This window comes from Culex pipiens, chromosome 2, assembly GCF_016801865.2.
Source record: "Culex pipiens pallens isolate TS chromosome 2, TS_CPP_V2, whole genome shotgun sequence".
In the NCBI taxonomy this organism is placed as follows: Eukaryota; Metazoa; Arthropoda; class Insecta; order Diptera; family Culicidae; genus Culex; species Culex pipiens.
Window position 1 is genome coordinate 109,804,909 of NC_068938.1, and position 13,761 is coordinate 109,818,669.

The 13,761-nt window shown below is 40.2% G+C and overlaps 1 protein-coding gene and 1 long non-coding RNA gene across 3 annotated transcripts in view; both read left to right on the top strand.

The window, feature by feature from the left end:
* The window catches only part of LOC120415661 (irregular chiasm C-roughest protein-like), a 458,525-nt gene that overhangs the window by 351,742 nt on the left and 93,022 nt on the right, over positions 1-13,761 (top strand). The window lies entirely within an intron of this gene.
* Positions 6,233-7,703, top strand: LOC120415662 (uncharacterized). 2 transcript variants are annotated; one of them, XR_005605236.2, is made up of 4 exons: positions 6,233-6,837; positions 6,902-6,980; positions 7,054-7,120; positions 7,216-7,703. It is a non-coding gene; the product is annotated as an uncharacterized LOC120415662 (long non-coding RNA). The 2 variants fall into 2 exon arrangements; XR_008212281.1 differs by having other exon boundaries at positions 6,233-6,980.

Consider the following 13,761-nt stretch of genomic DNA (forward strand, 5'->3'; position numbering starts at 1 on the left):
TTCAAATGATTCATGCACTGCTTTTGGTGCATTTTTAAAGCATTTGACGCTTGGCGTTTAAATTCATTTAAATATTTCCCCCAAAATTTTCATTTAAAAAAAAATACCGAATATTAACAATTTTCGCTTGCAAGTGTCAAACGTCAAACGATCGTAGTTGGCCTTGAACAAGCAAGCGCGTGCTTTGACCCACGCAAAAAATCTTTCCGCTCTCTGATTGGCTGTTTTGTTTTGCCGTGGAGTCGTGAAGGCAGCATTTTTGCCAACGATTTTCATTCCATCGTCATCGTTCGAACCGACAACATCGTAGCAGCAGCAGCAGCGGAAAAAATCAACGACTGGAGGAAATCAAGAGCGAGCTCCGAGAAGAAGAAACACGCCAGCGTGTGCGTGAAATTGCTGCCAAAACGACGTCGAAGGAGAAAAACAAGGCCTACTTGGATGGACGCTCGAGAAGATGGCAACAAGAATCAACTTCTGCTGCAATTTAACAAAATGGCGCTTTTCAGCGCCAACGAAAAATTCACGAAAGAGTTATTGTTTCAAATGATTCATGCACTGCTTTTGGTGCATTTTAAAAGCTTATGACGCTTGGCGTTTAAATTCATTTAAATATTTCCCCCAAAATTTTCATTTAAAAAAAAATTAACGAATATTAACAATTTTCGCTTGCAAGTGTCAAACGTCAAAGGATCGCAGTTGGCCTTGAACAAGCAAGCGCGTGCTTTGACCCACGCAAAAAATCTTTCCGCTCTCTTATTGGCTGTTTTGTTTTGCCGTGGAGCCGTGAAGGCAGCATTTTTGCCAACGATTTTCATTCCATCGTCATCGTCAACGATCGCAGTTGAGCCTTGAACGATTGCTCAAAATCATATGGTTCGGTAAATGTCCTTCCGGGAAAACCTCCTTGAGGGCACCGGCCACTCCAGGTTGTGGCCAATGCTGTCAAAATGGCCATTTTAATTACCAGTACCAGAAAACCAAGAAGTTTGATACCCATATTGCCCAATACCGTATGGTTTGATAAATGTCTCCCCTGGACAACCTCCCTGAGGGCACCGGCCACTCCAGGTTGTGGCCAATACTGTCAAAATGGCCATTTTCATCACCAGTATCAAAATACAAGAAGTTTGATACCCATATTGCCCAAAATCGTATGGTTCGGTAAATGTCCTCCCGGGACAACCTCCCTGAGGGCACCGGCCACTCCAGGTTGTGGCCAATACTGTCAAAATGGCCATTTTCATCACCAATATCAAAATCCAAGAAGTTTGATACCCATATTGCCCAAAATCGTATGGTTCGGTAAATGTCCTCCCGGGACAACCTCCCTGAGGGTACCGGCACTCCAGTTTGTGGTCAACACTGTCAAAATGGCCATTTCATCACCAGTATCAAAATCCAAGAAGTTTGATACCCATATTGCCCAAAATCGTATGGTTCGGTAAATGTCCTCCCGGGACAACCTCCCTGAGGGCACCGGCACTCCAGGTTGTGGCCAACACTGTCAAAATGGCAATTTTTATCACCAGTATCAAAATCCAAGAAGTTTGATACCCATATTGCCCAAAATCGTATGGTTCGGTAAATGTCCTCCCGGGACAACCTCCCTGAGGGCACCGGCACTCCAGGTTGTGGCCAACACTGTCAAAATGGCCATTTTCATCACCAGTATCAAAATCCAACAAGTTTGATACCCATATTGCCCAGTCTCGTATGGCCTTCCATCGGAATATTCCGGCTGGCCTGCCTCCGCTTGGCTGCTCCTTGCTCCAGGCCAGCTGCTTTTCGGCCAACTGCTTCTGGGCCTCCAGGCCATCTGCTTCCAAGTCCAGGTTGTTGTTCACTTCTCGGCGTCCAGCGATAGAATGATTTTCTTGGGCTGATCGAGCGGGGTTTATATTGGCTCGAAATGGTGACGGATGCCCCGCCTTTTTGCGCCGGTTATCCCAAACCTCATCATTCGCTTTTTGTTTCAACTGTGTGGAAAATTCCACGCAACAGTGCCTTGTTGCGTCGCAGACCTCTTCCCCAGTACCAAGCATGCAACATTTTCGTAACGCGCGACATTTTTCGGTTTTCTGGATTGACACCTCACCAGAATAGAGCCCTTAGGACAAAGTTCTTTGTCAAAAAATAATTAAATAAAACATTTTTGAAAAAAAGAAATAGATCTTATTTACCCTATGAAATATACGTCAAATGATGTATCAAGTAGGCGAAAATCTGTTTTACCCTTAATCCAACAAATTGTTAAAAAATATTTTAATTCATTCTAAATGGCAATTTTTCCACTCAAATTTACAACTCCAATACTTCTAACTTACGTGAAATTTTCCGAGGATTCCGAATATGACAAAATTTAGACCAAAAAGTGCCGTCTTCTTGGCCTACAGGGCAAAAACTAACGTTGCAAAATGTTTGTTCTAGAAAAATCGAAAAACTATGAGAAAAACTGCGATTGGCCAAAAAGTTAATACCGTAGGCTTATGGTCCATGAAATTACCTATCTTTTGACCTATGGGAGTATGGGTGTTGGAGGCTGTTGCAAAAAGATATTAAGGTTTTAAAAAAATCCATTTTTGACAGTAATTTGCAAAAGCTAAGAGAAAAAGTCAAACCAATCCTAGATGTCTATGGCACATTTTGAAGTGCTTCAAAAGACCATTCGAATGCATCTAAGAGAGTTGGAATTGATGAAGTTTTACGGAAATGCGAGCAATTTTAAGATTTTTTATGTTTTTTCGACCTTAAACTTCAAAGCCCGTTTTACCCCACTTCCCTTTGTCGTAGAGGGCTCATATTTGGCATGAGTTCATCTTATGTATAGACAAACAAACGCTGAAAGTTCCAATTCTTAATTTTTACTTTTCTTAGCCGACATGTTCTTTGCTTACATGTCGGCTAAGAAAAGTAAAATTAAGAATAGTTCTATTTCGGTAACAACCGGGTAACGTAGTACGGCCTGTGTTATGGAAGGGCGAAATAATAGTAGTTCCCAATACATACAGAAAAAACCCGAAACACTTGGTTGTAAATCATGTATCGAGAGAATCAAAATTACGTGCCGAAAGCGTATCTAGGCGGTGTGTGATCATTTCTTTTGACCGTCCTGGAGTCATTTGGATGACACACAGGGATGATTTGTCTGTGTACACTTACTGAGGTTGCGACTCAGTACTTGTACACAGCCAAATTAGAAGGTTAAAAGACCTGATCACACACGTACGCTTTCTCATATGGCCCTTTCGCTGACTTAGTTTCCGTCCTTTTCAATCTTCTTCTAAGACACTAGTCATCTATCCACCTATCAGTTTCATTTCTTTCTTCTAATTTGTGAGTTTAATTTCACCGAAAACTACCGATAAAAGCCCGTAAATTAAACAATGCAAGGTGATTAAAACAATTTGGGTAAATAAACAATCAGTCCCAATACTGAGCAATAATAATACAAAATCAGGAACTGGCGATTTTTTTATGAAAAATATTTTTATCTTTTTTTAAAATAAACTTTTTGAAAATCGACCTTCGTCATGCACACGGGACCGGTTAAACGAGTCTTCACCAAAATTTTGAGCCGATTTGGTCGAAGCAATGTTGAGATATCGTGGCACCCGTTTTTTTAAGCTGCTAACTTCAAATAGCTATATCTCGGCAATGATACAACTAAATATCTTCAAATTTATTTTGTTAATAGATGAAAATGTATATTTTAATGCCCTGAAAACAGATTTTGAAAAAAGTATGTGTATGTGACCCTTTAATTAAAATTTTTGTCCTTTATTTAACAACATAACATCTAATTTCAATGAAGGTTCAATGTGTCGCATCTGATTAGAGACTGATAAGGCCGTTGCAAATATTTTTGAAGTTTATGTCCATCGACTGTGTCCAAAGTCGAAGGGAGGGAGCAAGCCATGATAGCAACATTTCAATGACAATTTTTTTTTAAATGCATTTTTCATTAGTCTGCTTGTTTTGCAATCATTATTTTACAAAATATCTAAGTTTGCGGTCAATTTGCGGTACTTTACATCTGAATTTTAATAAAAAATCTGAATATTTTTTTAACAAGTCCAAACATGCAAAATATGATTATCTACGTAGAAAAAAGGCATTTTAGATTGTTTTAAGCTACTATGATTATAATTTTAGGTTTATTTGCCGATTTTGAAGGAAAGGGTGATATAATCATAGAAAAATACTTGCATCGGCCGAAATAAATGTTATTATTGAAATCTGAATAAGTTGCAATCGATTTTACATGAATTTTCTTCAATTAAAAAAAATAAATAATCGGCTAATTTTTTGAACTTTTTCTATTGAATGTTTAAAGAAACGAACAACCCTAAAATATAAAAAAATAAAATCCGCTTCATTTTAAAGGTAAATTTCTTTCTCTTTCCACAATACGGGTAAATACAAATTTCACTATCCAAAACTTCGCTCAATTTGTTTTGAGGTTTAGAACTATCCAAAGCCCACTTTCCATTTGTAATGCCAATTGTCCTGTTACCAAGCAACAAAAGACGAGAACGAGATAATTGACGGAAAGCAACACGATGCGTCATAATTTCCCCTTCTTGTTGATCCCCCGGGGGAAGATTTATTGGCCACTGAGACCGAGACCCGGCGTCGGATACATACGTAATATGCGGCCGTTCCCTGGCTGTGACACGACCTCGGTCGGCCGGTCAGGGCGGATAAACTGGAGCCCATTATGAATACGTAATGAAAGTGGACTTTATTGCCCTGGCCGAAGGAAAAACAGATGATATTGTTATACGGCTATTGAAATATTCACTCTGGTTTATACTAAAACGGTAAATCTGGCCCCACTGCTGCTGGCAGTTATTAAAACCCCTCACTCCAGTTGACCACACAGCTAATCTCAGCTCGGGAGAGAGAGAGAGAAAGCACTAGTATAAATATTTAAACATTTTAATCCTGAATCACCATTTAGGAGGTTGGGTTGAAATCTATAATCCACCCCTCTCGAAAGCCGTCTGCGTCGTCTGTCCGAAAGCTCTGGAGCGAATCCCTTATGGATGTCCCTTTATCCTGCACAGAGTGTGTGGTGCACTTCCGTTTTCTTATTTTGCGTTGTTGGCTGCAGTGCCAACTAACCAACACAGGATAGCCAGGCCAAGCCACCCAAACGGGAAAACCCTTTTCCCAATCGAGAAAAGCTTATAAATCCCATAAAAGGCGTTTGCATGCATTTTCTCTTACCTTCTCAGCAGCAGCAGTTCCGGCAGAGAGTTGGAGTTTTGCGAGAAAATGTCCACAGAAATGCAAACGTCGACAGCGATAAAGTGGGACGAAATCCCGCACTTTATTGAATGGATCGTTTCATAACTATTTATGTGTGTATGTGTGAGAAAGTGTCGATATGTGTGAGTGAATAGTGGTCACCGTATGAAAACTAGAAAGATTTTGGGAGTGCATTTTCCTTGGAACAACAAAGGATAATGCTGCATTTGATGATTTAAGTTTAATTAAAACGTGTAAAAACTAAGTTTTTCCAAATTTTGATTTTTGTATTTAAGGCCATTGCAAATATTTTTTGAAGTTTTTATCCCTTGACTCTGACCAGATTCAATGGAGTAGGGGTGAAAAAATAAAATATACAAGCATTTTCATTTGGCAATCATTATTCAAAAAATGTAAATAAAAAAACTCGAGATAATTATTTGCTGTACTGGACATCGGATTTTGGTAAAAATATCCAAATATTTTTAAAAGAGTTCAAAAATTTAACACAAAAAAAAGCTTTCAAAATAACACAGAAAAATGCATTAAAAAATATTGTCAGGTAATTAGGCTTCTATTTCCATTGACATTTTGAAGCTTTTTGAAGAAACTAATTCCTTGTCCGCGAGGGGCGAGAGAGCCATAAGGAATTTTGAAATCTTCTCAACAATCTTTTTCTGAGCTAAAGGGAATTGCAAAATCTGGAACCTGAGCAATATTTTTTGAGTAGTGATGTTTAAACAAATCTAAAATATTGAAGAACAAAATGCTCCGTTTTCATGTTCAGCGCTCTGAGGCTTTTTTCCAAATAAATTAAGTTTTATTTGCAATTTAAAAATACTTCATGAAGGATAAGCAACCCAGAAAAGCATATTTTCGAAAAGCTTGTAACCTGCCTGCTGCAGTTTACCATCGCAACAGTAGGAGTCTGCGAATAACAAGAAGAATGCCCTAAGCCATCCCGATCAGGGCAAAATTTGATCCTTTGTCTTCTAGAATTTTATAAAACCACTACACTTACAACACAAACAAGAGGCCAAGAACCATCATCATCATCGATCGCGGCTTCCCAGCAGCCGATCGATGACGATCGCGCTTACTCTCGCGAGTGCGTGATCTCCCAGCTAACCGGACGCACATAAGGCACGTATGCACTAGATATTGGGCAATTTAAAAACTGAAGGCCGATCGTTGATTGATTACCCTAGCACAAAACACAACATGCACACCCACCGATTATGTTTATGCTCATCATCACATCAACATACCGGACCGACATCAACCATGCCAGCACCAAACTAATTTCCCGATGGGGAAATCAAGTCGAGCAGCCACCCTGGCGACGCCCCGGTACTCACTCTCCAATCTCTTATCGGCCGACGCCAACTAGAGCCGTGAGTGATAAAGCGAGGCGCGATCGGTCAGGCAATATAGCCGATCGTCGCCCGCGGATCGTCATCAGTCACTGGTTTATCGTAAAGGAGACCGCGTCGATCGTCAACCCGATATATTTTCCGCCAGACGATCGACCTGAAGAAGAAGTTTAGTTCGAGGAATTTCTGTGGTGAAAACCGTCTCACCAGTGTAATTTTTGCGGATTTTGTGATGTGAGCGTAATTTTAATCGTAATCTTGATTGTTTCGCCTAGGAGGAAGAACAAGGCGTGGAATAATAACCGCACTGGAGTGCGAGGTGCCGCGACACCGTAAATTGGTCGTGGTGGAGAGGTAGAGTGACGACCCTCCCTCGTGTGTTTAATTTGTGCTAATTGGTGTTTTTTGTACCGTTTTCCGTGTCTAGTGAGGTGGCGTCTACTATCAGCATGGAAAGCATGGCCATGCTGGAGTAGTTGGATAACTTGAGATCGGTAAGATTCAGCTGTGAAACCGTCTCTAAAATAAGTCCCAAAATGTGCTTTTGTTCGTCGAATGTGTTCTAATTGTTCTGTCTGCCATTGTGCAGGCCTTCATTTCCTGTTTCACAAGCTGAATTCCATCATGGCTGGAGCCGTGGTGTGGAGCAGTGCGCTGCTGTGCATTCCTGCCGACTGGACGGCGGGGCTAATGCACCGGATGGCCGGCGTTCTTGCCGGTGACCAAGCTGGGTTCTGCCCGGGCAGCAACGTTGTTCCGGATCGTCGAGGGATACACGGGGGTCACACACACACACAGGTTTACACCCGCAACTCTAGTTTTAAGGACGCCAACTAGGTTTAGTTCGCCAATATAGATGTAAGTACGCTAAAATCCCCTCTTTTATTTCTGTGTAGGTTGAATTTATCCTTGTCTTGGGAGGGCTGGTTGATTATCTGGGATTCTGTTGGAATTCGACCCATTTTTATTGTTTGCTGTGTTCTTTTGCATCTGTGCAGGAAATGGTACTCCTGCTATTCAATAGTACTCCATCTTGTCTCATGCTCGCACTTTCCCTGGAAATGGGAGGTGACAAAATGGCGCCCAACGTGGGGAAAAAGGACACTATGGCTGAAGAAGGAGAGGAAATTTTCTTGACCTCATCTGAGACCAGTGCTACGGAATCATCGGGTAGTGAGAGCGAAACTGAAAGTAGTGATAGTACGGGTGAAAGTGTTAAAAGTTCTAGTCCGGTGATGAGTATTAAGAAAATGAACCCCAAGCAGATCAAAAGGTTGACAATTTCGCCGAGATTTATGAGGAAGTTATCTGAAGTTTATGCAAGCAAATCACAAGAGCAGAAGAAAAGGTGCGAAAAAGATGATCCAGCAAAGAAGAAGAGTCCCATCCCTGATCCTCCCCCGCCGCCACCAAAACCTAAACCAAATTCCCCAAAATCCGATCCCCCAAAACCTGATCCTCAAAAACCCGAATCATCAAAATCAAAACCATCCAAAGATAAGAAGAACAAGAAGAAGGAAGATGAGTCAGGGAAGGAGAATAAGAAGAAATCGAAGTCTAAAGATGATAAGGGAGGTGCACCTGATTTAGACCTTGATAAGCCACCTAATTTAGATGATGTTAAGCCGGATGACTCTGAAAAACTTTTGCCACCTGGATTTAACATAAAATCAGCTTCTTTTGATAATGTTAATTTTTCGAATAATCCGTTGTTTTACAACATGAACACTTCTGGTAGGGCGAATAAAAAGACTTTGCCAATATCGCAGTGGCCCATCAAATACAGTGGCACGGATAATGGTATAGGGTTAAATTTGTTTTTGCGCAGAGTAGAATTTTTTGCTCATTCTGAGCGGGTGACTAAATCAGAGCTTTTTGAGTCAGCACATTTGTTACTGGTTGGGCCAGCTCAGGATTGGTTTGTCTCGAAGTGGCCGACTTTTAGGAATGAAGATTGGGATTTTTTCATTCATGCTTTGAGACATCAGTACCTGCCGAACAACATTGATCATTACATCAAAGTGAGATCGTTTTCTATGTCACAAAACAAAAATGAAACTTTCTCAAACTTTTTGGTCAGGATGGAGCAGTTCTTTTTGTGCCGAACTACACCACTAGCTGAGGAGGACAAATTTGATATTATTTGGCACACAATGAAGTGGCACTACAGGGACAGGCTGGCGCTAATTAAGAGAAAGGGAATGAGCATCAATGAGCTGGAAGATCTGTGTGGCAGAATTGATAATTGTAATGAAGGGTTGATGAATCGTCTTGTACAGTCGTTTGATAACCAAAATATCCACGAAATCATTACGGAAGGACCATCTACGAGTTACAAACCGCAAGAACCTCATGAGCGTAGGAAAAATCAACAAAATCAGAGCCATGTAGTTAATCAATGTCGTGAGAATAGGGACATTCATGTAGGTCAATCAACAACAAGAAATAATCAAACAAATCAACAAAATAGTAACCGATACAATCAAACAAACCAAAATGCAACAAGAACTAGTCAGTTTAACCAAAATCAATCAAATACAGGTCAGTCAAGTTCATACAATCAAAACAACTATAGAAACAACCAGCAACAACAACAAAATTACCAGAATACAAACAGAAATCAAAGTACTCAAGAAAGAGGAAGAACGCAAGAAGAGTTCTATCCAGAGAATGGTTGGAGATCGTTGAATAGGGAACAAATTTTGCACTATTACAAACAACCTGATGGTCGTATTTGTTTAAATTGTCGTAAGTTTGGACATCATTTTAGTACTTGTTATTCTCGTCGTAATGTTTTTTGTTGTATTTGTGGTTTGCCAGAATTTCATTATGAGGAGTGTCCGTTCTGTGAAGAAAAAAACAGGCGAAGGGAAAATTGAAGGAGGTGGTTTTCCCCTCCCCCGCAAATCCTCCAGTTTGTAGAACTGAACCGATGATAGATTTATTTCAGCAAATAGCAGATGAAGTTGATGTGGGTGGAGAGTGTGCATCTGATTCAGAGCATTCTGATAGGGAATATGAAAGGACATTTGAAAGTGTGAATGAAGTTTGTGTTGATTTTAGTGGCGATCAGCGATATTTTCTAAAATTCAATGTTCTAGGGTTGCAACTGCATGGATTGTTAGACAGTGGTAGTAATGTGTCAATTGTAGGAGAAAATTTTGGAAATCTTACTAGCTTTTTGGAGATTCAACCGTTAGAGAATGAGATTTCAATTTCGACAGCGAGTGGTGATGCGATGGAAGTTTTAGGTTTTGTTGATGTACCTTTTAATGTGGATAGAGTTACTAAAATTTTACCTTGTTTAGTTGTACCGGAGTTAGACAACAGGTGCATACTTGGGATGGATTTTTTTAAACTGTTTAATATTACTTTGTCATTTTCTGGTTGTGATCGTAATAATGTGTGTTGTATTGAGCAGTCAACTTATTTTGTTAACAATACTGAATCTAGTCAAAATCTAAATCCCGATTCTCATGTCCTCACTGCTGAGCAAGCAGAGCAATTGAAAGTAATCTCTGATTCATTTAAGGTGTCAAAACCAGGGACTTTAGAAACGTGTAATGTAATGGAACACACGATTGAACTTAGTGATAGCACTCCAATTCATCTTAATCCACACCCATTTTCACCTGCGATTCAAAAGAAAGTTTATACAGAAATTGATCGGTTACTTAAGATGGAAATTATAGAACCTTCAAGATCTGACTGGGCTTTGCATGTTGTTCCAGTCCAGAAAGAAAGCGGTGAAATGAGGCTATGTCTTGATGCTAGAAAATTAAATGCAAAAACAATTAGAGATGCTTATCCATTGGCTAGTACGATGAGAATAATCAGTAATTTAGGCAAAAATAAATACTTTTCTGTGATAGATTTGAAGGAGTCGTTTCTGCAAGTGATGTTGTCTGAGGAGTCTAAAAGATTGTGTAGTTTCAAAATAATAGGAAGAGGTTTATACCAATACAAACGATTACCATTTGGACTAATAAATAGTAGTGCGACTTTGTCCAGGATTAAGCATAAGCATAAGCATAAGCATAAGCATAAGTGCCCACCCGCAGTTGCTACTCCGTTATTGACCAGGACCTCCAGAAGTTACATCCACGAGCCGTGGAAGATAAGTGGGTGCTATCTTTCCTCGCTTCGCAACTTCTCAAAGGCCCCTATCATGCTGATCAATACCGGCGCCGGCCACGACCAGTGGTAGGGTCACGGGGAAGTGGATGGGAATGTTAGTCCGATACTTGAGTGATAGAGACCGCCCAATCGACTGCTTCTCCGACAAAGTATCACATGAGTTTTGAGGGGGTTAGTAGATGGGTATGAGGTCAGGATTCACGAGTGGCAGTGATGTGACCATGAGCATTTTGTTTATCGGTTGAAATTTTAAATCTTAGGCAGCCGGCTGCGGAAAGATAAATAATTGATTATTTAAAAAGTTTGTTTTAATCGAACGCGTGCCAACCGAGCGGTAGTGCTATGGGCTGGACTTATCAGTATATTTTTACTGTTGGTACAATTAAGATAACGCGAGCAAATGTCAAAAATAGTAGATGAGTTAATACTAAAGCTGCCAGTTGGAATAAATTATTACGATCAACGAATATAAACGAAAAGAAAACAGGACACCACGTAACCGATTGTAATGAAATTAAAACAATAACTTAAACGAACTTAACCGGCGGCGTGCCTTCCTATCAACGATGATAAAAGAAGGACTTATAAATTTAAAATATAAAAAGACTCCAAAAAATACGTTGCATAGTAACCGCGAAGTCCCGCTACTCACAATCGAATCCGAAAGATAGCTATCTAGAATTTTAAATATAGTATTAATTCGACCGCGATCCTCCAGAAATTCTTCGTCGGCGTGCCTTCCGATCAACGGTGATGTAAGAAGGGCTTTATTCATTAAAATGATTTTATATCATAAGCCTTAAAACATATTCGTCGGCGTGCCTTCCGATCATCGATGATATAGAAAGGACTTAATCCAGCAATACGACTTGCTTGTCTCGAAAAAAAAAAAGAATTCGGATCGTTTCTATCGAAAACTATGTAAAGAGAACAAAAATAAACTCATTGGCCAACGAACGCGCGAACTAAAAATAAAGAAAAAAGAAGAAGAAGAAGACCAATCACCCCATGCACACAAACAGCGACACAAAAGAGATGAAAACAACACTAATCAGAAGAAATCCAATCACCCCATGTACACAAATAGCGACACAAAAGAGATGGAAAATAACACGAAAAAACAGGACTGCGCGTCCACACAGGCACCGCACTACTGATGCCATTATTTAATTATAATGACCAATCCCATGCACTCGAACAGCGACATAAAAGAGACGGAAAATAACACGAAAAAACAGGACTGCGCGTCCACACAGGCACCGCACTACTGATGCCATTATTTAATTATAATGACCAATCCAATGCACTCGAACAGCGACATAAAAGAGACGGAAAATAACACGAAAAAACAGGACTGAGCGTCCACACAGGCACCGCACTACTGATGCCATTATTTAATTATAATGACCAATCACCACATGCACTCGAACAGCGACACAAAAGAGACGGAAAATAACACGAAAAAACAGGACTGAGCGTCCACACAGGCACCGCACTACTGATGCCATTGTTTAATTATAATGACCAATCACCCCATGCACTCGAACAGCGACACAAAAGAGACGGAAAATAACACGAAAAAACAGGACTGAGCGTCCACACAGGCACCGCACTACTGATGCCATTGTTTAATTATAATGACCAATCACCCCATGCACTCGAACAGCGACACAAAAGAGACGGAAAATAACACGAAAAAACAGGACTGAGCGTCCACACAGGCACCGCACTACTGATGCCATTGTTTAATTATAATGACCAATCACCACATGCACTCGAACAGCGACACAAAAGAGACGGAAAATAACACGAAAAAACAGGACTGAGCGTCCACACAGGCACCGCACTACTGATCAGTAGTGCGACTTTGTCCAGGATTTTAGATAAAGTTTTGAAAGAGGGAATGTTCGAGCCATATATTTTTTCCTATCTAGATGACATTATTGTTGCGACAGAGACTTTTGAAGCTCATGTGAAGTATTTAAAAATTGTGTCCGAGTGTTTACGTGAAGCAAATCTGTCTGTGAATATTGATAAATGTAAATTCTGTCTGCGTAAAATCAAATATTTAGGTTTCATTCTTTCTGAAGAGGGCTATCAACCCAACCCTGAGAGAGTAGCAGCGATCTCCAAGTTTGTTAGACCACAAACTCCAAAGGAGATTCGCAGATTTTTGGGAATGGCAGGATATTATCGTAATTTTATTCCAAATTTTGGCGGGATTGCAGCCCCAATCTCAGATTTGCTAAAGGGTAAACCCAAGAAGGTTCAATGGAACGATCAGGCTGAACATGCTTTTATTAAACTAAAAGAATGTCTCATGTCTGAACCTGTTCTCGCTAATCCCGATTGGTCCAAAGAATTTAAAATTCAAACTGATGCAAGTGATCTTGCCATTGCAGGTATTTTAACGCAAGAGGTTGAGGGGAAGGAACATATTATTGCCTACTTTTCCAGAAAGTTGAGGTCGTGTGAGAAGAAATATGCTGCGACAGAAAAGGAAGGTTTAGCTGCACTTGAATCAATAGATCATTTTAGAACATATGTTGAGGGTTCACATTTTGAGTTAATTACAGACTGTTCAGCGGTAACATACATTCGAGATTCTAAGTGGAGGCCAGGGTCACGGTTGTCTCGTTGGTCAGTGCAACTGCAAGGCCATGCGATGACCATTAAGCATAGGAAAGGTAAAGAGAATATTGTCTGTGATACTTTGAGCCGAGCAGTATGTGCTATCTTCACTGATTCCACGTCAGCTTGGTTCACAAATTTGAAACAAAAAGTAACTAACAACCCCGAAAACTACCCAAATTTCAAAATTGAGGATGGAGATTTACACAAATTCGTCGCAGCAAGATCAGACTTTGAAGGTAGCCGGTTTGAGTGGAAGTTAGTTGTTCCACCAGACAAAGTCACAGAGTTAGTAGTAGAACAACATGAACAACTAATGCACCTAGGAACTGATAAAACGTTAGAAAGAATCAAATTAAAATATTAC